The sequence below is a fragment of the Acomys russatus genome, chromosome 6, assembly GCF_903995435.1.
Source record: "Acomys russatus chromosome 6, mAcoRus1.1, whole genome shotgun sequence".
NCBI classification, from domain to species: Eukaryota; Metazoa; Chordata; class Mammalia; order Rodentia; family Muridae; genus Acomys; species Acomys russatus.
In genome coordinates this window covers 19,985,154-20,013,124 of record NC_067142.1, presented here as the reverse complement: position 1 = coordinate 20,013,124, position 27,971 = coordinate 19,985,154, and positions in this window count along the sequence as shown.

Below are 27,971 nucleotides of genomic sequence, written 5' to 3'. Positions count from 1 at the left end.
AGCAGAAGTAGGCAGATCTCTGTGAGTTCAAGACCACATCACATTCCAAAGCAATCAGGGATAGGAGAAGAATATCTCAGCAGCTAAAGGCACTGGCTGCTCTTTCAGAAGACCTAGGTTCCATTCCCAGTACATGGCAGTTCACAACTGTCTGCATCTCTAGTTTCAGAGGATCCAACATCCTCTCTGACTTCTGCAGGCACTCTACGCATGAAGTGCACAGGCATGTATACAGGCAAGACACCTATACACATAAAAGTAAAAAAAAAAAAAAAAGTTCAAATTTTTCGTTGTTTGTTTTTTTGCGACAGGGTTCCTGGAAATCACTTTGTACACCAGATTGGCCTCAAATTCACAGAGATCCACCTGCTTCAGTCTCCCAAGTGCTGGGAAAGGCATCCACCACTACACCCAGCCAGTTTGAAGTATTTTCGTTATTATTTTTTTATTTATGTATATATGTGTGTGACTGTGTGACTGTGTGTGTGTATGTGTGTGTGTGTGTGTGTGTGTGTGTGTGTGCACGCAGAGCTGTCTGATGTGGGTGCTGGGAGTGGATCCTAGTCCTCTGCAAGAGCAGTGCGTGTTCTTAATTCTTAACCACTGAGCTACTTCTCCAGCGTCTGTACTAAGTGGGCTGGAGAGATGGCTCAGTGGTTAAGACTTCTGCCTGCTCTTCCAGAGGTCCCGAGTTCAATTCCCGGCAACCACATGGTGCCTCTCAACCATCTGTAATGTGATCTGATGCCCTCTGCTGGCCTGCAGGTGTACATGCAGGCAGAGCACTCATATCCATTAATTAAATAATTTTTTTAAAAAGTCAGGTGGGCTGCACCTGGCAGCAGGTCCTCTAGTTGCCGCATGCATGGATATTTATATACACCTGGATACATATGTGGACTCTCACACACAAACACTTGTGAACACACACAGAGAGAGAGAGAGAGAGAGAGAGAGAGAGAGAGAGAGAGAGAGAGAGAGAGAGCGCTTTTGGAGGCTGACTTGTGAATGTGGACTTTACTTCAGAGTAAGTACCAGGTACAATATCCGTGAGGTGAGAATTCAGAGCCTCAGGTGAGGAACAGACTGCTTGTAGGCCCTGCCCTACCCCATAGACACACCAGTCTTCAGGCTGCCTGCCCAGAGACACTGGTGAGGAAACCTGTGTGGGTCAGGCTCGTTGTTTTTCTTCTTTTCCAAAAGGCACTTAACTGGGGCTGCCTCGTGTGTGCAGCTTGGGTCACGTTGTTCTATGAGCACCTGAGCACTGGCTCCTCTCTCCAAGGCCTAGTACAAGGAGTGTGGTCAATTGCCAATGGCCACTTGCCTTGCTAATGGTTCTGAGAGGTGAGAAAAGCCTCCATCCATGCTCCCCCAACACTGCCTTACTGAGGCAAGAAACCGAGGGACAGGCCCACTTACTGGGCTGCCTTCATCTCTGGATCACTCGATGGCAGGAACTCCTGACTTTGCTCTGGAGCCCAGTGTCTCTCCCGGCTCCACAGCACGGGCCTCCATGGCTCTACCCGCTCCCCGGGAAGTGGTACACTTGGGGAGAGCTAACCTTGCAATCACCCGTGGCTGTGTGAGCTCCTCTGTACTCAGACCTTGCCTGTGGAAGAGCCCCATTGCTGACCTGGGGACCCCACCCCACCCTGCCCCCGCCCCATGCTGCTACAATGATCCTTGCCTTTGGCCAGCTCTGGTTTTTCCTTGGCCACCAGCATCCTGGACTCATTCAGTATTATCCCACCACACTGTGGCTAACTGGTCCTAGGGACATATCAGAGCTGAGGCTTGTGGGTCTCTGAACCCCCCCACCCTATGTCCCCTCAGTACAGGCAGCACTCACTTTTGCTGATACTGATATCTAAGAACGCAGGCCTCTGCAGTCCTCCCAAACTAGCTTTGGCTACTTACCCACAATAAGGGTAAGACGGCTAAGAGTGAAAAGCAGTAAAATATGGACTTCATGGCTAGCCTGGGCTACATAGTGACTTCCAAGTCAGCCTGAGGTATAGTCAAACTGTCTCATTGGAGAGACAGCTAAGGGTAAAGCACTTTTTTTTATCACACATACACAACCTGGGCTTCTTCCCTCCCACCAAGAAACAAAGCAAACTAAAACAGACTTCAAGGCTCCCATGGCAAATTTTCACACTTTATGAGAAACAGTCCCTGAGCCGGGCACAGGCCTGGCAAGGAAAGGGTCCAAGACTGCTGTGTTCAGCAGGCTTAGGCCTCCCATAGAGTAAGAAAGACTGTCACAGGGGATCTAAGGGGACCCGATAGCCACATGTATATATGCGTGCTGGCACATCAGCTGTTTCCGACATCTAATTCCTTCCTTCCTTCCTCTTCCTCTCTCCCTCCCGTGCCTCTCTCATTCTTTCCCAGGTGCTGCGGATGGAACCCAGGGCCTTGCGTATGCTAGGCCACCACTCTAGCACTGACACACACACACACACACACACACACACACAGAGGCCCATTACTGTACCACATCTGTATCCTAATGTGGCAAGCCAGCAGACATCCAGGTGTGGGTAAGATGGCTGCGGTACCGCCCCACTTCCAGCTATAGGACAAGAAAACCCACAGCCATCTTTCCGAGCACCACAGCACTTCTTATTAAATGAAGGTCACTCCTGAATAGGACTATGCTGAGCCTAAGGGTGTACTTGAGGTTGTCCCTCTGTTGTCTCTCTGAGTCCTTGCTCTGTGGAGCCTAGTCACAGTAGCTGCTCACAGTTGCTGTTTGTCTCCTGCGGAAACCCACTGAGAAGAAGGATTGTGCAGTAGGAAGTCAGTGGGTCTGTCCCTGTAAGGTCCTCAGAGGTTTAAGGCAAAGTCAGTAGGAAAAGCGAGGGGGTACCCCATCCCCAACCAGCTGCCACTATCCCTGGGTACCCACCCTAAGGGCAGCTTCATTTGCATGCTATTTACATAACTGCACAAACTCTCTAGTCCCTGTAGGTCTTGTATCATCTTGGTCAGGCAGCTCTGCCTTCCAGAAAGGGGCATCATGGGACCGACTGGGAGATAACTCAGTTAGTAAAACACTTGCCTAATAAGTGTGAAGATAGGAGTTTGGGTTTCTATAACTCACAGAAAAAGCCAGGCACAGTTGGGCACATATGGGATCCTAGAAGTAGCCAGATGAGAGATGGAGACAGGTGATCCCTGGACGCTTGAGGGGTAGATAACTACCACGGTCCAGTTAACAAGAGACAGATGAAAGGTTGCAAGCACCTACGGGGTGACACCTAATGATGTCTTCTGCCCTTTACACACATGCTCACCAATGTGCAAGGGCGATTGTGTGAGCAGTCTGTCTGTCCGTCTCTCTCTCTCTCTCTCTCTCTCTCTCTCTCTCTCTCTCTCTCTCTCTCTCTCTCTCTCATCACGGTGTCTCTTCACAGCAATAGAATAGCGCCTATGTACCCCAATAAGAGTCATTGGTTCACCGAGTTGAACTTTGGTGGTATGGGCAGCTGGTTCTTCGTTGACAACTTGACCACATCTGGAATGAACTGCAATCCAAAAGTGGAAGGGACAGCTGTGAGAGATTAGAATTGCTTGGTCTGAAGTGGGCACAGCCACATCTAGTCTATACATAGCTGAGCTGTCCTGGTCAAGGTGTAGGCCTGCTTATGGTGGCTGTTGGGGCGTCAGTCTCTCCGGCCGAGGTGGTCTGATATGGTGTCAGAAGTATCGGACATCTCTTTCCACAAAACTAGTTCCCCCAAAGGCCACCAGACTTCAGGCTTTTTCTTCTCCCAGCACAAGATTCCTGGGGAAATTCCCATTTCTTGGAGTCCTTTGTTTCAATAGTCTTATAGCTAAAGGTTCTCTTAAGACTATAAGCCAGAAAAAATAATAAATTAAAATAAATTAAAAAAAAAAAAGAATATAAGCCGGGCGTGGTGGCACATGCCTTTAATCCCAGTACTCGGGAGGCAAAGACAGGCAGAGCGATGTGAGTTCAAGGCCAGTCTGGTCTACAAAGTGACTCCAGGACAGCCAAGGCTACACAGAGAAACCCTATCTCACGGGAAAAAAAAAAGAATATTTTCACACTTGCCTGGAGGGTTATAGAACCACTAAGATCCCCCAGCCAGTCACAGGGTGGAGCCTTTCCAGCACCTTTCACTGCAGTGGGGTGTCTCTAACACCAGGACCTTGGGGACCTCTAGTTAGCCGGTGAAGAGTCTGTGAGTGGTTGGGAAGATGACTCAAGCATGAGGACCTGAGTGAAGACTGCACCATGCAGCCAAAGCTAGCACAACAGAGGACATCTGGGACCTCAGCCCTGAGGGGTAAAGGCCGCATGTGTTCTATACTCATGGATGACTCTAAAGGGCCCCCCTTGCTTCTCCCCTTCTCTAGAGACCCCAGCCTCACTGCTTAGAACATACAGCCCTGTACACAGCAGGTCACAGGCCACCATTGCCTTTATCTTTTCAGGCCTTGGCTTCTCCTGTGTGGGGGGGATCCAAGTCTCAAGATGGTTCGGAAACATGGCCTGCTAGTGTGGGTATCTGTAGAGTCTATGACACCAGGCAGGACCACTCCTAGCGACTTACCTGATATTTCATGCACTGACCTGGTCCCTAGGTGGTTCTGGGGAGTAGAAGCATGGGGCTGCCACCTTGTTGTGAGGTTGGGGACAGCTGCTGAGCCCTCCCTCAGCAGGGTGGGGTGTGTGGTGAGGCCCCTGTGGTGAGCTTTATCTCCTCCCTGTCATCCAGCATACATCCCCCCACCCCAGAGGCCTCACACTCTTTATCTCAGACCTTGAGCGAAAGGAGTCTCCAAGGGAGAGGAGGCCACTGCACACTGGAGCCCTCCCCCTGGGAAGGGGCGGCCAAGGTGATCCAAGGTTCAGAGGAAGCTGGTTCAAATCCCAGGTAGGCCACATCTCACTCTATAAGGGTGAGGCCCTCTGTTACCTGAAAGATGGGCCTGATCTGTTCTTTTGTTCTTAACTTTGTTATTACATTAACATTTTTATTACCTTTGTTTATTTATTCTGTAAATGTGTGGGGGTGCAAGTGTGGAGGTCAGAGGACAGCCTGAGGGAGTTGGTTCTTTCCTTCTTGTTGGTCCCAGAGATGGAGAAGTTGTCAGGCCCGACTTGACAGCAGTCACCCTCTGAGTTTTCTCATTGGCCTTGGTCTATTCTTCTTTGTTTTGTTTTGACAGACAAGGTCTCACTGTGTAGCAGTGACTGGCCTGGACCTCACAGAGATCTGCCTGCCTCCAACTCTGAGGGCTAGGATTAAAGGCATGTGCCGCCCCACCCAGCTCTGGTGCATTCATTTTGCAGAGTTCTCAAAGTGACACCATTACCAGCTCAGCAACTGTCATTTTCCTTCTCTCTCCTCCTTTGGCAGGACCAAATCTCAGGAAGTAGTGACCAACAGGGCAGAGGGAATCTCAACCTTCACACTAGAGGCTTGGTGTCCACCTTTGACCTCAGTGTGCTTGCAGATGGCCTGAGGTCATTGACCTGAACCCTCCACATCCCACGGGGGGGGGGGGGGGGGGGGGGAGGCCGGGGGCAGGGCTTTGACCTGTTTGCCTGGAGCTTGGTTTACATTGCTCACCACGGATCCAGCAGTGTAGTGAGCTCCAACCACCAAGCCTTGGGGGGGGGGGGGCAGCTTCAGAAGAGCAGCACACAGAGAAATGGCTGCCAAGGAGGCCCACGTGCAGCAGGGCTCTGGCCCCACTACCCCCTCACAGAGCTGTGGCAAGTCACCAGAGAAGGAGGGCAGTGCAGCCTACTCTAGACCTGGTGAGCTGGGGTCTGTGTGGCAGGGAGGAAGCAGGACATGGCAGAAGCACAGTAAGTATCCTAGCCAACTCTCCCCGGCTTGCACTATCCCAGCTGCTCAGGTTCCTTTCTCAGAAACCCTGGAAGGCCGTGTAGGCATGCTTCCTCCAAACAAGTGCACCCTCTTTTTTTCTTCTTCTTCTTCTTCTTCTTGTGCTTGTGTAGATTTGTGCCTGGTGTGTGCATGTGTGCATACGTGCATGTGTGTGTGTGTGTTTGTCTCTGTGTGTGTCTGTGTGTGTCCGTGTGTCTGTATGTGTGTGTCTCTGTCTCTGTCTGTCTCTGTCTCTGTCTCTCTCTCTCTCTCTCTCTCTCTCTCTGTGTGTGTGTGTGTGTGTGTGTGTGTGTGTGTGTGTGTGTGTGTAGACAAGAAGGGTCAACCTCAAGTGCCATCCATCTTACTTTTTTTGAGAGGAAGTCCCTTGGCCTGGAGCTCATTGAATTAGCTAGACTGGCTGGCTGAAGTATCCCATGTCATCGGTCTCTGCCTCCCTGGAGCTGCGTGTACCTCCAAATCTGGCTTTGTGTGTGTATGGGAAGACCTAATTCTGGTCCTCTGCTTGCATATCAAGAACTTTACTTACTAAGCTGTCTCCCAGCAAGGAGAAAGTGACTGCCAGGGTATTGATTGCTTATGGAGTGAGCTTGACCTAAAGGTAGCTTGGATGTCTCCAGTGAGACGCTTACCTGTGGAGCTCATATAAACTGGGTGTCTGAAGGATGGAGTCATTTAGTCCATATTTTCAGAAATTCAGTAGTAGACTCAGTCTGTTTGGTTCACGGGGAATTCCCCACCCCCACCCCACCCCCCACACACAGGGAATTTTTAAAGTAAATAAATATTGATTGGTTCATTGTGTGCATGGTGTGTGTGTGCGGGCTAGATTAAAGGCAAGTGCCACCACACCTGACTATTTATTGCCATGTTTTTAATTATTAAGGAAATATTGATATTTCATATTAAGAGATAATGTTATAGGGGAGAAAAAGTAACTTTTCCTCACTCTTAAGTTCTTTAAAAATGTCTGTACGTACGCAACTGAGCATGGTAGCGCACACCTGTAATCCCAGCACTTGGAGAGGCAGAGGCAGGCAGATCACTGTGAGTTCAAGGCCACCTGGTCTACAAAGTGAGTCTATGATAGCCAAGGCTACACAGAGAAACCCTGTCTCAAAAATAAAACAAAACAAAAAAAATTGTACCAGGGAGTACCTTGGGCCATACAGTGGGTTCAAGGCCAGCTTGAGATACATGAGACCTTGTTCAGTAGAGGAATAGAAAGAGGTTACTTTATGCCATAGCAGGGCAGTAATCAAGGTGCAAGGGGTTGGCAGGATACTCAGTGTGCTGCCCAGTGTCTCATAAGCTACATCTTACCGTACTGAGTGATACACCATAGTAGCTCACAATAAGAGCTCTATGCCTTCGGTTCCAAGACCAACTAGCCTCAAGGACCAGTCCCCCTCACCTACTTGACTCAGTTCTCTGGGTGTGGCTAAGATGGACTTTAACCACTGGGTTATGATAATAGCAAAGAATTCCTCACTTTTCTGGGTCATCCTCATGTTCTTCCACCCAAGGCAGCTTTCCTCCCATATAGATGAGAACAGCACCCCAACCCCACCTCACACTGTCAAAGCATGGGGGAGTCTCCAGGTGCCTGGTGTAGTTGAGACAGCACAGTTAGAAAATAGGATATTCCCTGGGACCACAGCCCATCCCACTCAGTCAGACAGGACCAGGGTCAAGTGGCCTGGCTCTTCCCCATGGCTGCCAGAATACGCGATGGCTTCCTGTGGCTTTAATAGGCGAGTAGGGTATTTATTTTGTGCACAGAGGCGGATGCACTCTCTCCTCATTATAAGTGGGAGTCCAATCCAAGAATACAAAAGCAAGAAATATCCCCTTCCTCGCTGGGTCAAGTAGAAGATGAATCTAGGTTTTCCTCTTGGATGCTCTTAGCCAAAGGGCTAGCCTTATCTTTAAGTAAAAGAGCTGCCTCAAGGTCTCTAGAAATAGACTGCACAGAACTGAACGTGCAGACACTGTGTATGTGTGGCTTAACTTACGCTGTACCTGCCACGTTCCAGTGCTGCTGAGTACACAGGACAGCAGAGCAGCCAGGAGCCCTCACCGGCAGAATCTTTGTATATGTGCCCATGCACACGTGTGTAGATCCATGCGTACATGTATGTGCTTCCGTATGGAGGCCAGAGGTCAGCCTTGAGTGTTGTTCCACGGGATGTCATCCACCTTGGCTTTTGAGGCAAGGTCTCTCACTGGCCTGGAGCTCACCAAGTAGGCTGTCCAGTGACCCGCTGTCGATGCTGCATCAGTACTGGGATTGCAAACTTCTTTATGTAAATTCTCAGAAGTCAAACTCAGGTCCCCATGCGTGCGTATAAGGCAAGCAAGCACTTTACTGACTGAGCCGTCTCCTCAACTTCCCTAGACAGATTTTCAAGATTTGTGTGGGCAGCATGCCAGGGCCGTCACAGTGCTCCAAGCACTGGTTCTTGCCAGCCCTGGCGCTTTGCCTAGTCCTTGGAACACTGCGTGGCACCTTGGGGCATTCTAGCCTGAATGGATGGAGAACCTTTAAGAACGGCCCCAGGGGCTGGGCGTGGTGGTGCAAGCCTTTAATCCCAGCACCAGATTTGGTCAGTGGGATCCTTTAATGAGGCTAGAGAGGCCCTGGGGCAGACAGAATAGAGAGCTGGTGGGGAGGCACAGTGGATCAATAAAGGAAGCCCCTAGCCAAGAGAAAGTTCAAGATGCTCATGTGAGCGCTGGGCTATGGGGAGCGCAGGGAAATCCCTAAAAGCAGCATTTCCTCCACAGAGAGTGGAGAACTCTGCTTCGTTATCCCACTGTACCTTTAAGAAAAAAAAAATTCATTTATTGTGTGTACACAAGCTCGAACAGTACACATACTGAGGGCAGAGGTCAGAAGACAACATTTGGAAGTTGGTTCTCTCTTTTCACTTTGTGGGCCTCTGGGGATTGAACTCAGGTTTGATGGGAACGGCCTTTACTCTCTGAGCCATCTTGGTGGTTCTCCCAGGATGCCTTTAAGCATGTGGTTTAGGGCCATTCCTGAGGCTGTCTTATCCTGCTGGCCTCTCCAAATCTTATCTCCCTGATATCCTGGGGCTTCCTGGAAACCAAGATTCTTAGAATTCCTCAAAGTAACTTCAGCTGAGGTATGGTGCTTCATACCTGTAATCCCTGCAGGGGGGGAGCTGGGCAGGATGATTGCTGCAAGTTCAAGGCCAGTCTGGGCTACTTAGGGAGGCGCTGTTTTCAAAACAAAACAAGGAAGTTGAGCATGGTAGCACATGCCTATAATCTCAGCGCTCTGGAGGCAGAGGCAGGCCTATCTTCATGAGTTCGAGGCCAGCCTGGTCTACAAAGCAAGTCCAGGACAGCCAAGGCTATCCAGAGAAACCCTGTCTCAAAAAACAAAACAGACCAAAAAATAAAATGATAAAGAACAAAACAAAACCAGGGGCTGGGGAGATGGCTCCATTGGTAAAGCGTTGCCACACAAATGTGAAGATCTGAGTTCCACTTGCCAGCACTCATGTAGAGAGCCAGCGCAGGATGCTTGCAATCCCGGTCCCCAGGGTTTGCCAGCAGGTCTAGCCTAGCCTAGCAGAACCAGTGAGCTCAGGTTCTGTGATGGACACTGCCATGAAAAACAAAGTGGAGAAGCAATTAAGGAAAAGACATAACATTGACCTGTGGCCCTCATACACACACACTCTCACTTACACACACACACACACACACACACACACACACACACACACACACCACAGAGGCACATCTACCAACACCTCTACAGGTCCTCTGCTCTCCCACACACACTGCAAAGCTGCTTAATGGAATATCCTTCTTCTGACCTCTAGGAATAGTCTAGAAAGAGTCTCACGAGTCCCATGAGTCAGAAAAGCCACACTCTCGTTTCCCATAAGCTGAGAAGAAGGTAATGCCACAGGGGCCATCAGTAGCAGGTTGGTAAGACCATAGCATAAGTCTGAAATGACATCTTTGTGCTGTGCCCTACAGCACAACAAAGCTGGTGACGCTGGGGTGGGGGACAGCATTAGGCAGTGTCCCAGGGCAGGGGACACCTTTGTCAGGGCAGGGTGGCATCTTGGAACCCAGAAGTAGTGTGTGTATGGTTCTAACTTAGCCAGTAGTTCCCAAGGAGCCAAGATGGAGCCCACCACAAAACCTTGAAACCTGCAGACTTCGGAGGGCAGGTCAAAAGTCATCTCTAAAGAGGGCAGGAGATGCAGATGTGATCCAACTACAGTCACCACCACCACCACCACCCACACACACACACACAGACACCCCGGTACTCCATCGTGTTTGCAAGCCTGTGCACCCTTGTTAGAGATAGGAGAGACCTGCTTTCACAGCATAAGAGGGAAGAAACCCACCCCCACTTGTCACCTTGGGCTCTGTCCACCTAGTCTGCTCCCCCAAATAACCACTTTGACCTTGATCATAAACTGCACTTGGATTTGGAGTGTTCTTCGAGTGTGGGAGGCAGGCAGAGGTCACCATGTCTTCCCACTCCCTGCTCCTCCTTGTCGGGGTGGTCGGTTCTGCTCACAGCCTGTGGGCAGACCAGGAAATGACAAGGCAGCCTCTGAGACTCCCCAGGGGAACAGAGAGGGGGGATGGTGGCTGGTGGCTTCCTCCACTTGTAAGTGCAGGGCGGGGACCGCGATTGAGGCCAGGAGGGGTGGCACAGCTGGATAAAAGGCAGCAAGCTGGCAGGCGGCCACTACCCTGCTAGGTCCGGCCCCATGGCGGGCGGGGCGCAAGGAAAGGAGGGGCCTGGGGCTGAGCCACCGCCTCCGCCGGCGACCTGCAGCTGCCAAGACTCTCCAAGCGGCTGGCCACTGAGGTGAGTGACCCTCTCCGGGCTCGCGTGCCTTAGGCTGTGCGCTGTCCCCGGGACCCCTGTCGCGCGCCAGCTCTGCGCAGCCTGAGAAAGCGCTACTGGTCGGGAAAAACTCGTCCCCCTAAAACCAAGCCACTTGAGCCTAGTGGCAGAAGATCCCAGCGGGGTGGCCACAGACAAGGGGAAAGCAGGCGTCCGTCCGTCCGGAGCCCGCGTTGCACTTCTCAGCCACCCTCCGGGCAGCCCTGAACTACCATGGATCCCACGTGCTCGCCTCCGCGTGTTTCAGGGGAGGAAGTACTTAGTACCCAATTGGCAGGTTTGCTCAGTGCCCGCCTCTGCTGGCAAAGCAGTAGCCTTGAAGGTTTTTCCTCCTGCCCACTGAAATCTGGGAGCAGGCTGCCGGCAGGAGCATAGCGGTAACTTTCGTCACTCTAGTTAAATAAAGTGGAGGTTGGGGGTAAGGCTGTTTAGGTGAAAAGGCATCTTGTGCTGGTGGCGGTAGGGGGTGGAGGGGAGGTACAGGGCACCAAGAAGTCTAAACAGGTGTTCATAGCCACCTCTGAAATAGGCTCCAGAAGTTGGGGTTTGTGAAGTGCCCTAGGGAGGGACGTCTGTCCAGCAGGGTGCTGCTATGGTATAATTAGCAGCCAGCATGTCTCAGGCGCTTATATGTGCGCCAGGCTGCTTGCAGGGGGTTTGCACATCCTAGTCCAGCGAGTCCTGGCAGCCAGGAGACCCCGTTCTTCTCCGTTGTTATTCAGGGGAAAGCTGAGACTTCAAGATCCCTGGTGTTTCAAAAGGACACACAGGTAGCAAGTCGTAGAAGTTTCAGACTTTCCCGACCAACGGGCCTTCTAGAATGTGAAGCAGACCGGATCCTCAGAATGTCTGGATAGCCCAATGAATGCAGCCCTAGGGCAGCATGCTGCCCCCAAGAGAAAGGGTATGCCTCTCAAGCCACTGCAAGGGCTGGCTGTGCGTAGTCTGTGTCCACATGGAGGCAGAGGTGCATGGTGGGTGTCTTCCTTTAATGATTTGCACATCTTAAAAGATAGGAGCACCACTGAACCTGGAGCCCACCAACTGGCTGAGCTATCTGGCCAGCAAGCCCAGGGAAGCCTCCTGTCTCCGCCTCCCTAAGGCGACCATTACGAGTGTGCTGGAGGACATTAGCTTTTCTTCTGAGTTCTAGGCAGCCCTGACTCATTTCCTTATGCTTGCATAGAAAACACTTCATTGACTGAACCATCTCCCCAGCCCCTGCAAAGGCTTTTAGAAACACAGACACCCCTCCCCACCACCACCCCAGAGTCCCCCTGGGCAGCCAACTGAACCAGTCTGGAGCCCATGGAGGGCCCAGCTGTGTGTCCATCTGTCTTACTCATCTCCTTCACCAGTGGTCTGCAAAGGTATTGGCAGGAAGCAAATGTTTAATCAATGTCTGAGGGATGGAGAGATGGAAGGGCAGGCAGTGTCCCTGGGGGAAGTAGTAGGACAGGGAGGCTTTCCGACAGAGGCCTTGGAATGGGATTGACATGGAAGGCTACTGGCCTCAGAGCCAGCTGGGAAGCTCAGGCTAGCCCAACTGGTCACCTAGAGTTTGATCAGACCACCCCAAGCTTACCGAGGTCCTCTAGGCTTAAGCTTGTATCTCTCTAGCTGGAAGACACGAGGCAGATAGATTCCTGGCCTGGCCTGTCTTCTGTGCTTGTCTCGTGGTTCTTTCTTCCTTGGCCTTATCAGAGACAGAGTACTGGGCAGGGTTTCGGGGGTGTTAAAAAGTGAAAGTTCTTGATCAAAGTCCGAAGCCACACACCTTCACGGTGGGTGGGATGAGTCTGGTTTTGTAAGGCGGCAAACAGCCAGTCTGACTCTCAGCCGACACTGGAGTCTTCTGGCTCTCTGAACGTGGCTGGGGCTTTAGGCGCTATACCCCCAAAAAACAGAGGGCTTGCTGCCCATGGGCATTAACTGTAAGCAACTCCGAGCCGTTGGCGACTGTTAAGGATCAACTCCCTCGCTCTGCTCCCGAGACTTTGAATATTAATGTTATGGGTTTCTGTTCATGTCTATGTTGGGCGTGTGTATAAGTGTGTGTGCGCGCGCGTGCGTGTGCAGGTGTGCATGTGCATGCTCACGTGATTATGAAGACCAGAGGTCAACTTCAGCTGTCATTCCTCAGAAGCTATTCATCTTTTCAAGACCAGCTCTCTCACTGCTCTGGGACTTGCCAATTCACCTTGGCTGGCTGGCCTGTGAGCCCCAGGGAGCTGCCTGTTTTGTCTGCTGCCCCCAGCTCTGTGATTGCAAATGCGCACCACCATGCTCTCAGCTTTCTTATATGGGTTCTGGGGGTGGGACTCGGGTCCTCACGCTTACAAGGCAAGAGGTTTATCAACCAAGTTATTCCCCTGTGTCAGATTCGAGCATTCATCTGACTGGATCTTCTAGGCCCATGCTCTCTAAAGAAGACCACTAGGGCCCAGAGTGGACCCTGGGATCCCCCTTCTCTATGACAGGGCTGGCCCCAGAACCCTTCCTGAGAGTCTGGGCACCTGCGTCCATCCGGTCTGTGCTTCCTGCTGTCTGCAAACTGAAACCTTAATAGGCTGGGGCAAGGGTGGAAGGCCTTCTGGGACTTGGGTTCTCTGCCTTCCAATTGAAACAAGATCTGCCTCTTGCTGCCTTCCCTACCCTGCAGAGTGGTCAGGACTTGCTGGGTTGGGTAGGCAGGGGCTGAGTACCTTAAGTACTCTATGAAATCTCTCCCTAGCACCTGTACCAGGAATGGAGCCCCTGGATTTAAATGGAGGATTTGTCCCTTAGAGCCCACATTGGCTTCTTTCCTCCTTTGGGAAGAAACAGATGTGTGCCTCTGTTTCCTAATCTGTGAAGACCTGTGCGTGTCATGGCACACCTGTGGAGGTCAGATGACATCGTGGGAGACCTTGCGGTTCTCCCCTTCTGCCTTTACATAGTCGTCAGGTCACTGGGCTTGTGCAGAAAGCGTCTTACCTGCCGAGCTGTCTTCTCAACCCATGTGCCTGTTCCCTGCTCCTGCCCCACCCATGAAACCCCATCCTAATCTGTGAGGTTGTGAAGGCTATTAGGGGGTGGGCTCCCCGTATGACGTGCAAGAAGCCAGTCAGGAAATCAGCTCTTCCTGGTTGGCTCCCCTCAAGCTGGGCCTACTCTCTGTCCCACTCAGCCTCTCAGGGTGTACTGCAGCTCAGCTCCCTTCCCGTCCTTGCCCTACCACGAGATCCCGCCTGAGATGCCAGTCCTTGTTCCTAAGCAGTTACCGGAGCCTGAACCAAGCAATGGTCTTATCCTCCCAACCATGAGCCTTTTCCAAGGGCAGACTAGCCTGGACTCGCTTTGTAGACCAGGCTGGCCCCGAACTCACAGAGACCCACCTGCCTCTACCTTCTTGAGTGTTGGGATTACAGGCCACCACGCCCGGCCTCCAACCTCTTCTTACAACCCCAGAGAATGCCTGTCCAAATGCTGCTCCATCCATGATTCATTCAGTTAACATTTGCAGAGTACTAACTTGGTGCTGTGCACTCAGACAACAGGGATCAGACTCCCATATGTTACACTCCCACACTCATGGTCCCCTCTGTATTTCTAAGTACAGGTAAAGAAAAGGCCTCTCTCCTAGCTCTCCAGGGTACTGTTTGGGTAGACCACTGTCCAGGTACTCCTGCAGTGTAAAAGCATTGTACCTGGAGAGCTCCCCCTCCCCAAACAACATGTCCTTACCTATCACCTTGGTCACCCATAGGAGCAACTGTGAACATCACCGTTCCATAGTCAGGTCTGCCGTCCACTCCATGCCAACAGCCTAGTGTTTAGACAATACTTCCATGCTGGGAACTGAACACAGGGCTAGAACATGCTGGTCAAGTGCTCTTGGGCTGAGCTGCTCCCAGGCTCCAATTGCTTCTTTTGGGGCCTCTTCGGCTACCAGTTTAGGAGATTAATCTGTACAAACAAGAAGACAGCCCCAAGAGCATCACACTAGCCCAAGGCACAAATGTATAGAAATAAGAAGTTCAGCAAAGGGTGGAGTGGGCTGTCCAAGGTCGTGTGAAGGCGGCAAGGCCCTCCTGGGGCTGGGGAGGAGGCTCTGAACAGTGGCTCCCCCTCCCGCATACCCTAGGCACCCGATATGTGTGCAGTGGCTGTCTGGCTGTTGGGGACGAGGTCTGTCATTATTCCTGGTAGGCTTCAGGAGGTGGCAGGACCCCAACAGTGAAGCTGAGTATCTCTGAGAGCAAACTTGTTCTAGGTGGCTGTGATCCGGGCCCTCCTGGTGGAGTTGACCCAGACAGTCTAAGCTATGACAAGGAGCCTATGTTAGGTTATTTGGGTGAGCAACCATGCCTGTGCAAGGGTCAGAGGCATACTGGAAAGCAGTGGTTGTGCTCAGCAATTCAATACCGCCCCCCACCAAGACTGTCACTGTCCTCTGGCTGGTCCTTGGAGAGATGGCCTCAGACTGGCCAGATCTGGAAGGGAAGGAGCCTAGTTTTCAGGGATCTTGATTGAGCTGGGGGTGGCATTCTGGAAAGCCAGCTCCATGGCTGGAGGTGGAGACCACAATGCACCTCTCTGTTTTCAGGGTCTCCACGAGCAAAGCCCCATGGGAGCAGGTAGAACCCTCAGGAACCTGAAAGAGTTTGTTAGCTCCTTTCTGCTCCACCCAGCAGGTGTTCCCCTCCCCGCATCCACCTCCTCCCAGGGAAGTGTCCCTTCCACTCAGAGCAGCCACTCCAAGGGGACCTGGCGCTCACCCAGCAACCTTGACTGAGACACAGTATCTGTACTGAGTCAGGAATTCTGCCCCCAAATCCTGCTCCCCATCTCTCCGGGTGATTCTGGGGGCCCACTGGTGATGAGGGAGGCTCTCCTTGAGTCCCACTGGTCCCACAGACATCTTCCAGCCTCAAGAGAACACAGCTCAGAGGAAGGGACTGTGGGAGATTCTTGGGTTTCTGTCCTCAGCTGATACTGTCCAGGGACAATGCGGTGCCCCCAGCAATAGACCGCAGATCCAGACACTAGGCAGACACAGACAAACAATAGTACCTGAATAACTTGTGCCTTTAAGGATTCTCATAGTCATTGCTTTCTTTTAATGATCAAAGCATAGAAGGAACCATGGGGATGTGACTCAGCTGGCAGAGTGCTTGCTTAGCATGTATGAAGCCCTGGGCTCCAGCCAAAGACCCACATACACTGCACATGAGGAGTATCCCTGTAATCCTAGCACATGGGAGGTAGAAGGTGGAGGGTTAAGAGTTCAAGGCCACTCTACAACACAGGGAGTCTAAGGCCAACCTGGTCTACACGAGACCCTCAGTGTGGGAAAGAAACCTGCCAAGGTCACACTGTTCACATGTGGTTGAACTCAAGTTCATATTCAGGGGAGCTGCCTGCGTACAGCTGCCAGCTGCTGACCCAGCCTGACTTGTTAATTCCGAGTGGGCAAATGTTGCTTAAGGCTCCAGGAGCTGACAGGTGCCTTAAGTATCCAACAGCATGGTTGGATCTCCAAGGATTTGGATGGGTCAGGAGCATGTTAAAGCTCCGGTGCAAGTAACAGGCCAAGTGCAGGGCAGTCACCACGGGTCAGGGCATGGAAGGAAGAGAATACAGAACCAGTCTCTGTATTGGCCTGTGCTGAGATCCAGAGACTAGCCCTGCCCACCGGGAGGCTTAACCACTAGGGACAGGCATAGCATAGCTGACCGCCAGTCAGGAGTATGGCCCTGGCTGTAGTTATTCGCCACAGGTGGGGAATGTGTGCTTTTATCAACAGACTTCACTAGGCTTCAAGATCACCAGTTCTGACAGGTCGAAGATAGTCGGATATGCCTGTGCACAAGCCCAGCTAGCACGGTTCCCTTCCACCATATACAAGTTTTGTGAACTCTGCTGCCCTTGCAGGCTTGGAACTCAGCGGTAAGCTACCAGCAGCAGGCAGGAGGGTGGGTGCCTTTATCTACCGTTTCCCATAAAATGGTCTTCTGCCTATAGAGCTGTCTGTCCATCATCATCTTTCTGCTATGGGCACTGCCTGGCATGCAGTATCAGAGATGTCTCCTCTATCAGCACAAGATGTTGAGAGACTTATCTCAAAGCCGATGGTGGCAGCCATGGTGACTGCAATGGATTACCCTCTGAGAAATTGATCAGTTGCTCCTTTCTGTAACCATTATGCTTGCTTTGGACCTGGAAGGGTCTCGGTGTCTCTGCCCGCCCTCTCCTTTATGTTGGATGACATTTATTCGTTTTATGCATCCTGGCTTCGGCTTGCCATCCTGTCTCAATTCCTGTACCAAAGGCACTGGAGTCTGAGCCACTAATTACTGCAGTGAGGTTTCCTCCCCAAACAGGAAGTCTCCTGCAAAATTGCTCTCTCCAGCACTTTCTCACTAAGCATCAGTCACCTCCCGGGCCAGTCCCTGTGGCCAGCTGTAGGCGGGCAAGCTGAGAGGGAGGGGAGGTGTCCCAGTTACCCACGCCCTAGAAGGCCCGTGGCCTCCCCACTTCTGAGAAACCACAACAGGCTGCCAAAGGTGGACACTTTAGTCAGAAGAGGTGGCGTGCAGTGGGCTCGCCTAGGGACTCTAAAACTTCAGACCTCAGCTGAAGGGCAGATGTCACAGCCGCCTGTTGCCGGTAAGTCTGACCAGGGCTCCAAGGCAGCTACTCGTTCGCTAACTAACTAGTGCACCATCCGCTAGTCTACTTGAAAGTGCTGTTCTGGTCTGCAGATTTACCAGATTCCAGAGAGAGCAGCCTTCCCTGAGGGATTGCACAGCCTCAGGTTGGCAGCAAAAAGCACAGTAGAATGGGGTCTTGACAAAATAAAGTGGGAGATTGTCCGCTATGCACATCTCAGGGTCCCCCCCTTCCCAGGGAGGGCGCTCAGGCAGCGAATACAGGAGCCTGTCAGAGTGTAGGGCTCCAGTTTCCACACAGAGAGAAAGCAGCAGCTTTGTGGGGTTTAGTGTGTGTTGCTTTAAAAAAAAAAGAAAAATTTAATGTTCATGATGTATTTCTGAGGGATGTGAGCCTGTTGGGAATTATAAATTTTACACAGAACTGCTGGCTGAAAGTAATCGAACTGGATTTTTCTAGAAGGATTTGAAAAGCTAGATGTTTGTAAAAGCCCTATCAATTATTCATGCACTTTTATTTTGCAAAGTGATGTGGGGAGAAAATTCTGTGTTCTGTCGGAGCAAACTCGCGGGCTCCTGTGTGTGGATGTGTGTATGAGTGTGTGCTTGTGTATATATAAATGTGTGAGCATGTGCATGCATGTGTACATGTGTGTGTGTGCGTGTGTGCTGGATCATATGCATGGGCTTTGTTTTCTCTTCGGCAGGAACAAAACTGCCTTCCTTTTAAAAAAAATGGTTTTTTTTTTTGTGATGTCTAAATAACAATTCCAGGTAGTATTACAAGAAATGCAACAACAAAATGTTTGTCAAAGTCCATCAGATAGGAGAAATGCCCACGGAGAAAGCAGAAGTGTTCAGAAGAAACATGTTTGTCTGTCGTTAGATGTTCTGTTTTGTTTGGAGCAGAGCCTCCTGTAGCCCAGGCTGGACTCAACCTTGTCCTGTAACCATCAGGATGATTTTGGACGTCTCATCTCCCCACCTTTCCCCCCAAAACATGAGAACGGCAAGCACACACCACCACACCCTTTGTATGCTTCCGGGGACTGAACCCAGAGTTTTGTGTATGCTATGTGAGCTCTCTACCAATCGGCCTGCGCCCCCAGAGATGCCACCAGCTTTTACATGCTTCTTTGAGCCTGGTGGCCTCTTCTCTTCTGTTGCCTTGGGAGGCAGAAGTAGAGGTTTGGCAGAGAAAGAGCCTGAAGTCTCGAGACCTAGGAAGGAGCAAGGGCCTGTAGCCCAGGCTGGTCTCAACCTTGTCATATAATCAAGGGTAGTTTCAAACTTCTCAGACCCCTGCCTCCACCTCCCAAATATGGCAAGCATACACCACTGCACCATTCGTATGGTTTCTATGGTTCTGGGGTTGAACCCAGAGCCGAGCAAACCCGGGTTCAGGACCTAGGATGGAGGACTGCCTCACTTTACAGGGACAGCGAGAGGAGTGACTGGGAAGTTGTCCCCAGCCACTCAGAGAGAAGATAAAAGGACACAGGAAGAAAACAGACACAAATCTAGAACCTGGTGCTGGCCGGGTGACATCTGTGACACCCACATACCGAGCCACCGCCCTCACCACTCTCAAGAAGTCAGTTGGAGAAGAGAACTGGTTGCAGGTAGAGCCAGCTCTGGGTCCAGGAGGAAGTCCTGTTACCTGTCTGAGCCTTGGTGGGTGACGCGCAAAGTGATGGCTGCCCGTCTTCCTTCCGTAGGTACTATCACAACGTACACCCAAGGTCATGACTGCCGCAGGTGTAACCTGGCCTCCTCTTGTAGTCTCTTCTCATCTGACCCTGGGGATTTGGGCTGTATGGTATCAAGGCACTTACAGAGTGCCGGGGTGTGCTGGCTGCCTCCCTCAGTAGCCGCGTGCCCCGAGGAAACCTAAGATTGCTACTCAGAGAAGTCATGTGGCAGAGAGGAAGAGAAGGAGCTGTCCCTGGGAATGGCTACCTTTTGTGTAGCAAGGGTGTAATTTTCACTCCAGCTGTGTAGGCAATCCCCCAGCTTAATGACGGCTTGACATAGGATCTTTCAACTTTAAGGAGGTACAAAAAACAACAGCACTCAGTAGAAACCGTTTCTTCGCATTTTGAACCTGGAGCTTTTCCCAGGCATTTTAAACATACCCTATAATCAGTTTACAGTGATTTGTTGGCTGCCACGCCACCGTAAGGCAAGGAACACCCATGTCTTCAGGTCGATAAAATGAGCAAGACTTGTGTGTGTAATTTGTATGTGTCTGTATGTTCACACATGTGAGCTCGCATATGTACATTCTCACGTGGAGGTCAGATGTCTTTCTCAATCACTCTCCACTATATCTATTGAAGCAGAGTCTGTGGTTTGAACCAGTTGCCTCCCAGTTCTGCTAGTCCTATCCCGGGATTCCCCCGTCTGTGTCTCTGGAATTACAGGCAGGCTGCCACTCCTGTCTGGCATTTATATGGGTCCTCGTGTTTTCATGGCCTGCTCTTTACCCCTCAGCCATCTCCCCAGCCCAGTTAAACTTTATAGACATCGCTCCCTCCACCTGCTCGAGGGGTGTGAAGCATTCTTACCAAAGGGCGCTAAGTGTAACATTGCCAGAAATATGTGGGAAGGAATGACAGGAGAGTTTGGAGCTCCCCACCACTCTAAGGGAAGCTATACTTGTTCCATCCCAGGGGACCAGAGGGAAAAGGAACTGGGAGGCTTCTCTTCTTCCTCTTTAAAAAAAAAAGCATGTATATTCATGTGTGTGTGTGTGTGTGTGTGTGTGTGTGTGTGTGTGTGTGAGAGAGAGAGAGAGAGAGAGAGAGAGAGAGAGACTTTATTTTGGTTTGGGCTGGTTTTATTTGTTTGCTTTTTGAGACAGGCTCTCATTAGTAGCCCTGATTAGCAGAGAACTCTCTTTGTAGACCAGGCGCTGTCTTCAATCTCACAGTGATCCGCCTACCTATGTCTCCTAAATGCTGGGATTAAAGGTGTATGTGTGTGCGTGTGTCGCCATGCTGGACTGAGAGGCTCTCTTGATCAGATCATTTGACTCAGGAAAACCTACCCTAAATGTAGGTGACACCTTCTGGTGGCAGCCTAGATAAAAGGACTTGGGGAAGGAGACACTTGCTTTTTGCCTGTTGCCCTCGGTCTTGCTGGCAAATTCCTTTATCTTGCTGCGGTAGCATCGCCGCTGATGCTAGAACCAGCTTCTTTGAGTTTTCATCATAGACTAAAGCCCTGTGGCTCTACAAGAGTCTCCAACCTTTAGGGAAGTTTGGGACTGTTGGGATACGCAGCCGATAGGCTGAGCCAGCCCTGGATTCCTGGCCTCTCTAGCGCACGACAGGCGCTTGTTGGATCACCTAGACCATATCCTGCAAATCCATCTACAAGTTATCCCGAGTCATCTCTTGTGAGGAGCAAGTAGTTTAGTGACTCTGTGCATAAAATGTTTGTCTATTTATGGAAAAACAAGGACAATAATGGTGCTGGCTGGTGACTTCCAGAATCTCTGGATAAAATGAGAAAAGAAAAGAATGACCTCGGTGATAAAATTAATCAGCTCCAGATGCACTTAAACAGGCTAAGGCGCTCTAGGTGTGTTCTGGAAGAAATCTCCTCTCCAGCAGATGGAACTCAAGCTGCCAAAAGTCAAACCCCAGGCCCCATTTGAGTCTCAGTCCTGAAGAATGTCAGCAGTTAAGGTGAGGACACTGATTAGTAAAAAAAAAAAAAAAAAAATTGGGATCTTAAGTGGTACACCATGGCAAATGCCTGTAATCCCACCACTCAGGAAGGCAGAGGCAGGCAGACCTTTGTGAGTTCGAGGGCAGCCTGGTCTACAAAGTGAATCCAAGACAACCAAAGCTACACAGAAAAACTCTGTCTTGAAAAACCAAAACAAGACAAAAATTGGGATCTTGTGGCTCAGAATGGAGATGTGTTTGGGGGGGGGGGGTCCTTAAGGAGACTGAGGGCATTGAATCTTCAGATTTCTTCATCTGTAGAAGTAGTCTTCCCACACTAGAGCATGTGTTGCCTGTAAAAGTGACTTTTATTTGCTGATGTAATTGTCATCTCAGAGGCTCACTGTCTCTATCTGCTAACCTAGGTCTAGAATGTTTTTGGCTTCTAAGATTTAGTGCTGAGGCCAGGCGTGGTGGCGCACGCCTTTAATCCCAGCACTCGGGAGGCAGAGGCAGGCAGATCACTGTGAGTTCGAGGCCAGCCTGGTCTACAAAAGTGAGTCCAGGATGGCCAAGGCTACACAGAGAAACCCTGTCTCGAAAAAAAAAAAAAAAAGATTTAGTGCTGAACAAGTTCACCTTTTCTGGTTCTTTCTGAACTCTGGCTGGCTGGCTCAACTCAGTTGTTCTGGTTCAAACCCCTCTCCAAGCTAACTGATTCAATCTGGTTTCTCTCAGCTTCTGACTGAATTGTTCTGCCTGGTCTCAAACAACTTCTAGCAGAGTGATGTAGCAGCTCAACTGGCAAGGTTTCAGTCTGTGAAACAAAAGGTCCAGGGTTCAATTCCCTGCTCATTTAATGATGGGCGTTGTGGCGCACACCTTTAATCCCAGCACTCGGGAGGCAGAGGCAGGCGGATCACTGTGAGTTTGAGGCCAGCCTGGTCTACAAAGTGAGTCCAGGACTGCCAAGGCTGCACAGAGAAACCCTGTCTCGAAAAACAAACAAACAAATAAACAAACAAAAAACTATTTCTAGCAATCTGTTCTAATCTTCTGGCTCCTGGCTCCTCATTCTCTGGCTCTCTGGCTTCACCTGCCTTTAGCCTGTCCTTACTACAGCCTTTCTTTGTAAATCTCTCCCAGTAAAACTGTCTTCTCTCTCTCTCTCTCTCTCTCTCTCTCTCTCTCTCTCTCTCTCTCTCTGTCTCTCTCTCTCTCTCTCTCTCTTTCTCTCTCCTTTCCTAAGTTGCCCCCCTTCTCTCTGTTTAGTGAGAGTTAAACATTTCCTATTCTGTCAAATCTTTCTCTCATTTGTACTCTAGGCATGTGATGGGACTCAGTGCTTAAACAGGCTCCTGGAGTTGAAACAAAGTGTGGTTCATAAAGAGGTGTGCCACGCCAGTAAAGACCCTAATGAGTTTGTTAATTTGTGCAAGCAGAAGTCTGGGGAGCATGTATGGGGATAGATTCTAAGGGTGTGGGACAACAGTGGAAGGATGAAAACTCTGGACCAGCCAGAGCTTACTGATATGGATACAAGGTCACTGAGCAGAGACTGTAGGTTTAAAATGGACCTTCAAACAGTTTGAGGAAGTTCTGAGCATGGCTGCTCACACCTTTCTTTAGTCCCAGTGCTCTGGAGGTGGAGGCAGTGGACCTCCAAATTGCAGGCTAGATGGAACTACATAGACTACTGTCTCGGGGGGCGGGGGGGAAGCTCATTTGATATGTTGGCCGAAGTATTTATCAAAAAAAAAAAAAAAAAAAAAAAAAGGCCTACCGAGAGTGAGCTGTACATGCCTGATGTCCTTTACCAGCTTAGGGAAGGTGGAATGCTAGAGTGGACCTACTGCCTTGGTCCTAGTCCTCCACAATGGGAGAGCCCAGAACACATGCCCTTCCCTAGTGCTGGAAGACACAGAGTGAAGAGAGGGCCACCAGCCCATCTGAACAGCTTTGCTATTGCTCTTTCCCTCGGGCCGGACTTACAGCTGGCGGACGCTGCTGTTCAACTGGACATTGGAAAACAGTGATGTACAGATATCCTTAGAAAGATTACGTAAATCAGTGCTACCTACCATGAAGGGCTTGAAAGAGTCAGGGGTAGCGGTGCCCACCGCACTTCCCTTCAACTCTGCTATTTAGCGTGTGTAGAAGACAGATGGATTGTGGAGAATGATGGCTGACGAGAGAAAACTTAAGTAGTAACCCTGGTTGCTGCTGCCTTCCTTAGGGAAAACATATGTGGTTACCTTTCTTGAGCAGATTAACACACCTTCTGGTACCTTCCCCCCAAGCACTTGGTCAGAAGGACGGCTAGAAGCAATCTGCTTTCAGCCGGCAAGGCCAGCACCTTTACTGTTCTTGAGGTACCAAGGGTGTATTAATTCTCCAGGCCACTGTGGTGGTGGCGTCGTCCCTAGGCTGGTGAGCCTGGGATGTATGAAAAAGCTGGCTGAGGGGACTGGAGAGATGGTTCAGTGGTTAAGAGCCCCGGCTCCTCTTGCAGAGGACCTGGGTTTGATTCCTGGCTCCAACATGGCTGTTCATAACTTCCTGTAACTCCAGGTCCTAGGGTTCCAACAGCCTCTTCTGGCCTCTGTAGTTCCTCCACTCATGTGGTAGAAACATACACATGCAGGCAAAACACTCATAAAGTAAATATTTAAAAATATTAAAGGCTAGTTGAGCAGGAGCCAGTGAGTAAGTCAGGGTTTGAGCCAACGCATGCTGAGATTTTCCATCTTCTATCCTGAGTGACTTCCTGGAGCCGTGGGTTGTGACCCGGAAGTATTACCCAAAGAAACCCTTCCCTGCCCAAGATGCTTTTAGTCAGTGTCTCTCCCCACAACCCCTTTGTGTGGCTTGTGTTTGTTTATTTGTTTGCTTGTTGAAACAGGGTCTATGTAGCCTTGGCTGTTCTGGACCTCATTGTGTAGACCAGGCTGGCCTTGCACTCAAAAAAGATCTGTCTGCTTCTGCTTCCTGACTGCTGAGATTAAAGGTGTGTGTCACCAAGCCTGGCCAAGCCAGGAGCCTTATAGCAAGGGAAAGCAAACTAGAACCAACCTTAAGTTTTGTCAGTTGGAGGGCAGAAGATTTGCAGGCAAAAATAGATTAATTCAGAAAACCAAACATGATCCCTGAGGGAGAGGAGGGGGGGGGGGCGGGGAGGGGAGGGGAAGAGAGACTAAGATTTTCACTACTTCATCACCCCTGGGATGCAGGACCCAGGTTAAGGTATGGGAGAACAGCTAAGACCCACACGCATACCCTGCCCTTGGCAGTAGGTACATTATTCAAACAAGTATTAATTGAGCACCCACTAGACGCCAGGCTCTGGGCTAAGTGATGGTGACGCATCTAAGAAGCAGCCTATACCTTGTGCAGGGACAGACTAGTGAGCCAGTAGGTGAAGTGGACCATAACAAGATAGGCCAGTGACGGAGCCCAGGTTCCTCTCTGGCCTGGCCCAGGAGGAAACCAAGAGCCACTCCTGAGGTTAGTCTCTTGAGCCCTGTGAAAGAGCCTGCTCTAGCCCATGGCAGGGGTTGGGGAGCGGCCTTATGATCTGGTCTTCCCAGAACAGCTGGTGGCGTCCAGAAGAAGTGGCTGTTCAGGGCAGAGGAAGTTCCCCTAAAGGCTTTCTGGAAAAGGATCTCACAACTAGAGGGAACAGGAGGAAGTGAAGTGATCAAGCCTGAGTCCCAGGAGGAAGGCCTAGAGCTGTCTTTGTGTGTCTTGGCTACCTCTGCCTTTTCCGTACCCTTACACTTCTCAGCCCAGGAGCATAGCTGGGCCAAACCTTTTCTTTTTGGGATTTTGCAAAGCCCTCCCCGTGGCGAGGGGAGGGGCAGCCACAGTCTTCAGGATGCAGGATGCTGTGGGCTCCAGGCTTTGCAGCTCCCTTCTCCAGCTCAGCTCAGACACTGAAGCTTCAGGCTCAGGGGCTCTTTCTCCATGGCGTCCAGCCCATCTAGATTACACAACTGTCCTGGAGCTGGCTGACCCATGGCCCCTCCTGGAGCTCTCTGGACACAGCTAAGCTGGCCCTCCCTGGCTCTCATTGAAGTGTGATGGTTTGTATGGACCACGAGCTTGCTGGAGTCAGCTAGAAGGCACGGCAACTCTGGACCACACCCCTGAGGGCTTGTATGATGTTAGCTGCCTTTGAGGGAGCTGGGTTCTGTTAACTGAGGTGGGAAGGCACAGTCCTAACAGGGAGAAAGTGAGCTCGGCACCAGCCTTCGTCTCTCTCCGGCCAGTGGACGCCACGTGACCACCATCCTCTATTGCCAGTGGACGCCACGTGACCACCACCCTCTATTGCTGCCACCACCTCTTCCACGTCATGGTGGGATGTACCCTTGAGCGACGAGCCATAATAAACCCTTTCTTCCTTTTTAAAAAAAAACAAAAACAAAAGCATGTTTTTTTATTTATGGTTTTTTTGGTTTTGTTTTTTTATATTTTGTTAATTTATTCACATTACATCTCAATTGTTATCCCATCCCTTGTATCCTCCCATTCCTCCCTCCCTTCCTCCCGCTTTCCCCCTACTCCTCTCCCCTATGACTGTGACTTTGGTCAGGGAATTTTATCACAGCAACAGGAAAAGAAACTAAGACTGTCTTTGGCTTCCAGCTGCGTGGAAGGGCCAGCCCGTCTTCTAAACCCTTGTGTGGATCTCATCTCCTGTTTCCCCTGAGGAAACAGTGGGGTTTCGAGGCAGAGCTGAGGGGACTCCTCAGCAGGACCGAGTGTTGCTGCACACTGCCCAACCACAGCAGGTGCTCTGCACATGAGTTACTGTGTATAAATGATGATGTGTGGGAGGATGAAGATGCAGGGGCTGGTCCATCCCCAGAAGTTTAGTGACCTCTGCCTTTACTGCTGGTGACAAGGTGGGGACCATCACACAGAGTCTAATGGTGAGGGGTTGAATTGAGTGTCCTGATGAGTAGCAGCTCTGACTTTCACTCATGAATTGAAGAAGTGAAATTGAATGGGCGGGAGGTGGCTATCTGGGCTCTTCAGCCATATTGCTCAGTCCTTCGCGAGCTTCCTTCCAGCCAGGATGTGTTAACATCCTAGCCCTCTGGTCTTTGTGACTTTCCCGTGCCACACCCTTCCCTCAGCCTGCTTGGGCCTGGTGACCTACCTGTGGCAGAAGTGGACACTATCAGGCTTGTTTCTTCGGCTGAGATGCCACCACATGCCCCGTCCTCCTCTCCTCACACTTGTTATGAACGGTGTATTAGTGACTTTGCTCACTGCTCTGACAAGCACCTGACAAAGGCAACTTCAGGAAGGAAGGTTTCTTTGGGATCACAGTTTGAGGGTACAGGCCATCATGGTGGAGAACCATGGCAGCTGAGAGCGATGAATGCTGGGGCATACGCCATTTTCTTCTCATTTATTCCAGGCCCATGGGGTGGCACCCTTCGTATTTACGGTGGGTCTTCCCACCTCAGTGTCAGCTAGAAACTCCTACACGTACTGTACCCAGAGGCTTGTCTCCTAAGTAACTCTAGACTCTGTCAAGAGTTGACAGTGTTGGTTCTACTCTTTTTTTAAATTTTTATTTTATTAATTCATTCATATTACGTCTCAATGGTTATCCCATCCCTTGTATCCTCCCATTCCTCCCTCCCATTTTCCCCTTACTCCCCTCCCCTATGACTGTGACTGAGGGGGACTTCCTCCCCCTGTATATGCTCATAGGGTATCAAGTCTCTTCTTGGTAGCCTGCTATCCTTCCTCTGAGTGTCACCAGGTCTCCCCATCCAGGGGATGTGCTCAAATATGAGGCACCAGAGTTTATGTGAAAGTCAGTCCCCAGTCTCCACTCAACTGTGGAGAATGTCCTGTCCGTTGGCTAGATCTGGGGCTTCTTCTCAAAGCAAAGAATTCAATCAAGAGACGATTTGAGTAGAAGGTTATTGGGTAACACTAAGCAAAACAAACAGTCCAAAGAGAGATTTGAGTGGGCTGCCCCAAGGCAGGGAGCAGCTCAGTAGGTTCTTGTTGGGGATTTTAAAGAAATTTGTGAATATTTATGAGGTATTAGCATATTCATGGTAAGGTGAGTTTTCCTCCCCAAGTCATGTCAAACCAGTTATCCATTTTATAGTATTTCTTCCTCTAAGAAATCCCATTAAGTGGGTCACAGGTAGATGTCCAAAACCACAGTACAAGAGAAATGATAATGACGTCAGGTTCTCTGAAGATGCACATGCCTGGGAGAATGACCAGGTAGCCAAGAAGCTGAGGATGACCTTGAACTTCTGCCTTCACCTTCAGAGTGCTGAGATTACCTTGCTTATGTGGCAGTAGTGATCATACCTAAGGTGTCATGCATGCTGGGTGTGCTCGCTAGTTTTAAGTCAGCTTGACCCAAGCTAGAGTCATTTTGAAGAGGAAGCCTCAATGGAGAAAATGACCCCATCAAGTTGGCCTGTGGGCAAGTCTGTGGGGCATTTTTTTGACTGATACGCTAAGGCCCACTCCACTGGGGGCAGTGTCACCCATGGGCTGGTGGTCCTGGGTGCTATAAGAAAGCAGGCTGAGCAAGCCGTGAGGAGGACCGCCTATGCTTTAGTTCCTGCCTCCAGGTTTCTGCTTTGTGCTTCTAGTGACTTCTGTCAGGGATGGAATGTGCTGTGGGGCTGTAAGGCTGGCCTCCCCTCCCCTGGGGAACCATGCTGTGGGGCTGTAAGGCTGCCCTCCCCTCCCCTGGGGAACCATGCTGTGGGGCTGTAAGGCCACCTTCCCTCCCTGGCAGGAAAGTAACCAAGACCTAGGCAAATGCTCTCTCCTGACTACTCCGCAGCCCTTT